The sequence below is a fragment of the Staurois parvus genome, unplaced genomic scaffold (genome assembly GCF_062004578.1).
Source record: "Staurois parvus isolate SC_StPar_1 unplaced genomic scaffold, SC_StPar_1.0 ptg000018l, whole genome shotgun sequence".
Classification (NCBI taxonomy): Eukaryota; Metazoa; Chordata; class Amphibia; order Anura; family Ranidae; genus Staurois; species Staurois parvus.
Genome location: NW_028317814.1, coordinates 15,190,670 through 15,199,065, shown reverse-complemented (window position 1 = coordinate 15,199,065; position 8,396 = coordinate 15,190,670). Strand labels below are relative to the sequence as shown.

The 8,396-nt window shown below is 43.1% G+C and overlaps 1 pseudogene; it reads right to left on the bottom strand.

Moving 5' to 3' along the window:
- Positions 1-1,688: 1,688 nt before the first annotated feature.
- LOC149473123 (small ribosomal subunit protein mS34 pseudogene) lies at positions 1,689-2,006 on the bottom strand (annotated as a pseudogene).
- Positions 2,007-8,396: the final 6,390 nt, after the last annotated feature.

The window sequence follows — 8,396 nt, the reverse complement described above, 5'->3', positions numbered from 1 at the left end:
CTAAGTTTTAGACAATAAAATCCTAATTAACAAGAATTCAACTACAGGTGAGTCTAAATATTCATTAAACAGGTGTACAGCAGTTGATTATAAAAGGGCATTACTTAACAAAGAAAACCCCTCCCATTTCATGCTGTCAGCAATGGCACCACATGGAAGAGAAATGTCACAAGGCCTGAGAAAGAAAATAATTTCTTTACACAAGAAAGGTGAAGGCTACAAGAAGATCAGCAACACTTTACTTATCAGTCAGAATTCTGTATCAAAAGTGATACAAAAATTTAAAAAATATGGAACTGCAACCATCTCACAGAGACTTCCAGGCTGTCCACGGAAGTTGACACCTCGACAAGAGCGTCTTCTGATGAGAGGGGTTAAAGAAAATCTCCATGCAAGTTCATTGCAGTTGTCTAAAATAGAAAGCAAAAACTGGGGCAATTGTTTCCTATGGCGCAATATGGCGTATACTGCAATGGCATGCATAGGAATGGCATGCATGGGTGTCATCCACATAGGAAACCTCTCCCATGCACAAAAAATCCTGCCTAGAATTTGCCAGGGAGCATACTCAAAAAGAAGACTACTGGGACTCTGTACTCTGGAGTGATGAGACCAAGATAAATGTTTTTGGAACTGATGGCTTCAAAACTGTACGGTGTTGCAAAGGTGAGGAGTACAAAGAAAAATGCATGGTGCCTACAGTGAAACATAGTGGTGGCAATGTCCTTCTGTGCTGCCGCATGAGTGCTGCTGGTGTCGGGGAGCTGAATTTAATTCATGGTATCATGAATTCACTGATGTACTGCTCTGTATTGAAAGAGAAGTTGTGCACTTTTCCAACATGACAATGATCCAAAACACACATCTAAGGCCACTGTTGCATTTCTGAAGAACAAGGTGAAAGTGATTCAGTGGCCAAGTATGTCTCCTGATCTGAACCCAATCGAACACCTATGGGGAAATCTTAAAAGACAAGTTGAGCATCACTTTCCATCCAGCATCCAGGCTCTAAGAGGTTGTTCTCGAAGAATGGAAAAATGTAGATGTTGCAATGTTGCCAACTTGTTCATTCCAAGCTTAGAAGACTTGGTGCTGTCCTTACAAATCATGGAGGTCATACAAAATACTAGATATAGTAGTTTTTGTTGTGGGGTGTATTCATTTTTGCATCAACTAATTGGAGTAAAACTGAAGATTTTGTAATCTACGTTATACTATTAACCTTACTTTCATGTAATGAGCAAAACAAATGTTACATAAAACTCAGTTTTGCCAACATTTTGGAAATTGTTCTTGTGTTGAGATGTTGAATAAAATCTTACTTTTCAAAAGGGGTGTACTCATTTATGCTGAGCACTGCATATATGGAATGCCTTTAAATTCTCAGTAGCACATAATGGTGTGATTTTATATAAAGTTTTATTACAGCCCAGTAAACATCAAATAGGAAAGTCCAACAGTTACTTATGGTGTCATTGAGTAAAAATGACAATTTTCAATTACGGAAGGTGTTGTGTAGTCTTTACTCAGTATGGTCTATAACTGAAAACAACCCTCAACAAAGAGCAGAGCCCACAACCCCAATTACCATGGCACTTTGTTGCCATTTTGGTTTGAAGGTCACGCTGCTGACAATAAACTGTACATGAATCCATGTTTCTAGGAAGTAGCAGAAGTCCATGGCCTTATCACACTGGTGTCCCTGTTTTGGCTCTCCTCACTTTAAGCTCCTTTTGGAGCTCATGATCAGATTCCCGTAATCTCCCAATGTCCAGCATGGGCTCTGTTAAAGGCTTTCCTTCTTTCTGCAACTGAGCCAGAGCAATAGCCCTCAGTAGTGGTGGGTATGGCACATAGCGGACAGGTTCTGGCTCCGGCAGAGGGATAAATTGCTTGAAGTTCTCTTCTTCATGCCGTGGTATAAGACGCCAGTCATGGTACATGACTTTGCTGATCTCCTGCTCTTCAGGCACGGTTTTACCTGGGTGAATGAAGAAGATGACCATCAATATAAGATCATCAAGTCACTCTACCTAAGATAGGCTCTGCTTATGATCCTGGATGAGAAATACGCTATATGGCCAAAGCTACAAGGACCCCACTCCAAATAATTGAGTGAATGTGTTTTAGTGAAGGGTACTGTTCATTCTACAATTCTCTAGCATACAAAGACATTTAGATTTGGATGTCAAGCCTACTACACACGGGCCAAATGTCGAGCGGTATTTTGGCATCTTCCAATTTTTATTGGATATTTGGCCCGATGTGGTAGCCGGTCTGTCAGAAGCCAGACGTTCGGTCGGCTTCTGTCAAAGAGGCATGATTGAAGAAGGTCTGCTGATCAGCTCCTGATCAGTGCTCTCAGCCAATGGCTGACAGTGTTGACCGAAGTGTTCTGTCCGGGATGGGGGGCATCCCTGTCAGAACCCAATAGCACAGCAGGGGAGCTCGCTGTACCAATATCGGATCATTAGTATACTATGACATACAAAGCCATCCACAACACTGCCCCAATTTACATATCTGATCTTATCTCTATCACCCAAACCGTACTCTTTGCTCCTCGCAAGACCTCCTACTCTCTAGCTCCCTTATCTCCTCCTCCCATGCTCATCTCCAAGACTTCTCCAAGGCATCACCCATTCTCTGCAACTCCCTACCCAAATCTATCAGACTATCACCTACTCTACTTACCTTTAGGCGATCATTAAAATCTCTCTCTTCAGGGAAGCCTATCCCGCCCTCTGCTAATACTGGAATCCTCTATGCTTCCAACCACTCCATCCCCCACAGTTTTACCTATTGTACCACTCACCCCTCCCTCCTAGATTGTAAGCTCCAAGGATCAGGGCCCTCAATTCCCTCTTGTATTGAACTGTATTGTTACTGTATTGTCTCCCACTATAATGTAAAGCGCTGAGCAAACCATTGGCGCTATAAAAATCCTATATAACAATAATAATTAGTACAGTGGCTCCTCCTGAGCTGTCCGTTTTTTTTCTCATTCAGTGTGTACCAGGCTTTAGTGCAAATAAAAAAAGTATCATGGACAATACTCGATTGTTCCTAAAGACATTCAGACAATTACAATCTGGTGGCAATTGTTCAATACGAATACCCTTAATTAACCTGAGATGTCCAACAAACTCATATGGGTTTGATGGTCAATAAATGTCCGCAAATCGTTAACCATATAGTGTACTTCACTCTCTTTCTTAACTACCTGCCGACCGCAGATAGCCGAATGACGGCTTCACTGCGGCCGGCCAGTTCTGAGTGGACGTCATATGACGTCCCCCCAGAACGCGCTCTCCTGCGCGCCCCAGGGGGCGCGCACCCGGCGATCTCCGTGATCGCTGTGTCCTACAGACACAGCTGATCACGTGATGTGGTAAAAGGCCAATCACAGCGCCTTTTACCACCTGATCAGCGGTGTCCAATGACACGCTGATCAGAGGGAAATGCAAGTGCCGGTTCTCGGCTGCACTTTCCTCACGCTGTCAGATCGTGAGGAAAGTACTGCCGAGAACCTGCAGTTGTCAGAGCGGGGATCGGCACCGATCATCAGGGCACTGATGATCAGTGCCCTGATGATCGGTGCCCAGCAGTGCCACCCGCAAGTTCCGCCCACCTGTGCCCAGCAGTGCGCCCACTAGCTCCGCCCACCTGTGCCCAGCAGATCACCCACCTGTGCCCAGCAGTGCATCCACCTGTGCCACTCTGCAGTGCCACCTACCTGTGCCCAGAAGTGCCACCTACATGTGCCCAACAGTGCCACCCACCTGTGCCCACCCACCTGTGCCCACCAGTGCCACCCACCTGTGCCCACCCACTAGTGCTGCCCACCAGTGCCACCCACCAGTGCAGCCCAGCAGTGCTGCCAGTCAGTGCCACCAGTCAGTGCCCAGGGGTTGTGCCAGTCAGTGCTGCCAGTCAGTGCCCAGCAGTGATGCCAGTCAGTGCCGTCTATCAGTACCCATCATCAGTGTCACCTATCAGTGCCACCTATCAGTGCTTCATATTAGTGCCGCCTATCCGTGACACCTCATTAGTGCTGTCTATCAGTGCCGCCTATCCGTGCCACCTCATTAGTACTGCCTATCAGTGCCCTTTAGTGCTGCCTATCAGTGCCCATCAGGGCCGCCTATCAGTGCCCATCAGTGCTGCCTCATTAACGCACATCAGTGAAGGAGAAAAAAATGCCTGTTTGAAAAATGTTATAATAGAAACAAAGAAACTTTTTTTTTTTTCAAATTTTTTGCACTTTTTTATTTATAGCGCAAAAAGTAAAGCGCCCAGTGGCGATTAAATACCACCAAAAGAAAGCTCTATTTGTGAGAAAAAAATTATCAAAATTTCATATGGGTACAATGTTGCATGACCGTGCAATTGTCAATCAAAGTGCGGCAGCGCTGAAAGCTGAAAATTGGCCTGGTAAATAAGGGGGTATAAGTGCCTGGTAGGCAAGTGGTTAAACAGCTTAGTTCATCAATTACTTTTCTACACTGTTTACCAAACAATTCACTGCAAACTCTACAAAGAATTAAAAGGAAACAATAGGGGTTATCTACTTAAACTGGAGGGTGCAAAAGCTGGTGCAGCTCTGCATAGAAACCAATCAGCTTCCAGGTTTTGTCAAAGCTTAATTGAACAAGCTGAAGTTAGAAGCTGATTGGCTACCATGCACAGCTGCACCAGATCCTGAACGCTCCAGTTTTAGTAAATCTATTCCTATGTATATGTGTAAGAATTTATACTAGAATTTGGAAAATTAATATAATGAGTTAGTTTGGCCAATTATTTTTTTTTTTCACATTTCATAACCCCTCATTTGCTGTGGCTTCAGTTTGTGTTGCTTGCCTATGAGTAAAAGGTCGGATGTTGCAATCAAATTTTATGGCATACTCCCTTTCAGATGCTATCATTTGAAGGCTGCACTGGGTTCTAAGCAGTCCTGCCAGAAAGACTTGCTTTTTTTTTTTTTCTTCAATAAAGTCATCTGCAGACAACAGGATCTATGAAAACAGAATTATATAACAAAATGCATCCACAAGATTCCTCTACGTTGATATGTTCCCTCAAGACTAGCTGGACGGGATCATCAGAGAGCATGTACGCACGGTTTTAAGCAAACTCCCACACCCCTTCCTTTATAGAAAACAGTATTTTAGATGTCATCCAGACATTTTTACCACCAACCTTAATTATTAAACTAATTGTAAAGGATTGCTTTTTATTTTTTTTTAACCACTTCCTGTCCAGCTGTTGTATATAAACGGCCAGACGGTGGCAGTACAGGGTCGGGTAAACATTTATAAACAGCCTCCCCGCCCCCTGCTTGTGCGCACTCCCTGGGAGCACTGTGATCTAGTGCCCGCTGTGTCCTCCGGACACAGTGGAACACCGATCGTCGTATGGGACCTCTGTGCAAGGTACCGATCATGTAATCACTGATTGGCCAATCAGTGATCACATGCAGAGTATTAAGCAAGATGTTACTTCTGACATCATTGCTTACTACGTGTGAAATCTGTGAATGATCACAGAGGTCACATGGTACAAAGCTATTCACAACAGCCTTGTACCATGTGACAAGCTGTGACCAATCACAGCTCACACAGTAGTTCTCAATGGCTACAAGAATGCAGCCAGAGAGAAGGAGCAATGATTGCTTTTATAGCCTTTATGGGTGTAAAAGCAATCAGTGTAAAAAAAAAAAAAAAATCTTCATCACCCCCCACAAGTAGTAGTGTCACCATGGTGACACTGTACTGCTAGGGCGACAGTATGTTAACATAATAATAATAATAATAATAAAAAAATAAAATAAAAATGTACAAACAAATGTTTAAAAATTATAATTTTGGTTATAAACTAATTTGGGTTATTTATTTATTTTTTTTACTAAAAAGATAAACGGAATAAATTTTGGCCAAGATTTACGATGAAATATTATTTGCAAACTTTTGTAAGAAAAACACTTTTTTTCAAAATTTTGGGACTTTTTCATTTACATAGCAAAAAAAAATCTCAGTGGTGAATAAATACCACCAAAATAAAGCTTTATCTGTTTAAAAAAAATGCTAAAAAATTCATATGGGTACAGTGATGCATGACCGCGCAATTGTCATTCAAAGTGTGATAGCACTGAAAGCTGAAAATTGGCCTGGACAGGAAGGGGGTAAAAGTGTCCGGACTTGAAGTGGTTAAATAACAAACATGTTATACTTAACTGCTGTGTGCAATGGTTTTGCACAGAGCAGCCCCAATTCTCCTCTCCGTGAGTTCCCCTGCTGGCACTCCTGGCTCTTTGCCCCCACCGAGTGCCCTCATAGCAAGCATGCTTGCTTCCGAGCTGGCTCTGTGTGTCCATAGACGCACAGAGCGCGGCTCCTCCCTGGCTCTGATTGACAGCAGTGGGAACCAATGAGGAGGGAGAGAGCCAAGAGAACGGCTGCTCCTGTGCACACTGCTGGATTGAGATTGGGCTCAGGTGAGTACAAGGGGAAGCTACATGCAGAAGGTTTTTTTTACCTTAATACACATTAACTTTCCCTTAATAATTTCGTTGAACTAAAATATTAACATGGATTTCTATTAAACTTTTTACAGTATGTTTTTGGTCTGTTGCTTTTTTTTTAAATTTGTAATGACATTTAATGTACCAGGACCTACCGCGATATGTTAAATAACCCCAGGCTTGCCCATGGTCCATGTTCTGGAAGACACAAACACAAGTTAAAATATGTAAATTAAGATTAAAGAATGAGCACACTGTTAACAAAACCTAGCTAGTTTCATATATTATTTAGGAAAATCAAGCAAGTTGGCAAACATAACCTTTCAAATTTATCCATCCTCCTTCGGTCACCTTAGGTCTTCAGAGTTCTTCAGTGGTATTCTAGAATCCTGCAGCTATCTTCACTGGAGTACATCAAAAAAAACACCCCTTAAACCTGTTTATGTGTGCGTGCTCTTAGCTGACAGTCTTTCAATAACAACTCTAAATTATAATCTGTCCCTATCATAAGTATACACTGGAGGTTTAACTAAAGTTCTGCAAGATGTAGCTGGTACATCTAACATGAAATCAACAGCTCTCAGTTTGTGCTATCTAAACATACACTATATTGCCAAAAGTATTGGGACACCTGCCTTTACACACACATGAACTTTAATAGCATCTCAGTCTTAGTCCGTAGGGTTCAATATTGAGTTGGCCCCGCCCTTTGCAGCTATAACAGCTTCAACTCTTCTGGGAAGGCCGTCCACAAGGTTTAGGAGGGTGTCTATGGGAAGGTTTGATCATTCTTCCAGAAGCAAATTTGTCAGGTCAGGCACGAATGTTGGATGAGAAGGCCTGGCTCACAGTCTCCGCTCTAGTTCATCCCAAAGGTGTTCTATGGGGTTGAGGTCAGGACTCTGTGCAGGCCAGTCAAGTTCCTCCACCCCAAACTCAATCATCCATGTCTTTATGGACCTTCTTTTGTGCACTGGTGCACAATCATGTTGGAACAAGAAGGGAACATACCCAAACTGTTCCCACAAAGTTGGGAGCATGAAATTGTCCAAAATATCTTGGTATGCTGATGCCTTAAGAGTTCCCTTCACTGGAACTAAGGAGCCAAGCCCAACCCCTGAAAAACAACCCCACACCGTAATCCCCCCTCCACCAAACTTTACACTTGGCACAATGCAGTCAGGCAAGTACCGTTTTACTGGCAACCGCCAAACCCAGACACGTCCACTGGATTACCAGACAGAGAAACATCTCCACTGCTCTAGAGTCCAGTGGTGGCATGCTTTACACTACTGCATTCAATGCTTTGGATTGTACTTGGTGATGTAATGCCCGGATGCAGCTGCTTGGCCATGGAAACCCATTCCATGAAGCTCTCTACACACTGTTGTTGTGCTAATCTAAAGGCCACACAAAGTATGGAGGCCTTTAGCTACTTACTCTGCAGACAGTTGGCGACATCTGTACACTGTGCGATTCAGCATTCGCTGACCCCACTCTGTCATTTTACGTGGCCTACCACTTTGTGGCTGAGTTGCTGTTCTTCCCAGTTTGTTATAATACCACTAACAGTTGACCATGGAATATTTAGTAGTAAGGAAATGTCACGGATGGACTTACTGCACAGGTGGCAACCTATCACAGGACCACACTTCAATACACTGAGCTCCTGAGAGTGACCCATTCTTTCACAAATGTTTGTAGAAGGAGTCTGCATGCCTAGGTGATGATTTTATACACCTGTGGCCATGAAAATGATTGGAACCCCTGAATCCAATGATTTAGAGGGGTGTCCCAATACTTTTGGCAATATAGTGTATATACTGGAGCAGGGTGGATAAAAATCAATGATTTTTTAAAAAAAAATCTGATTTGT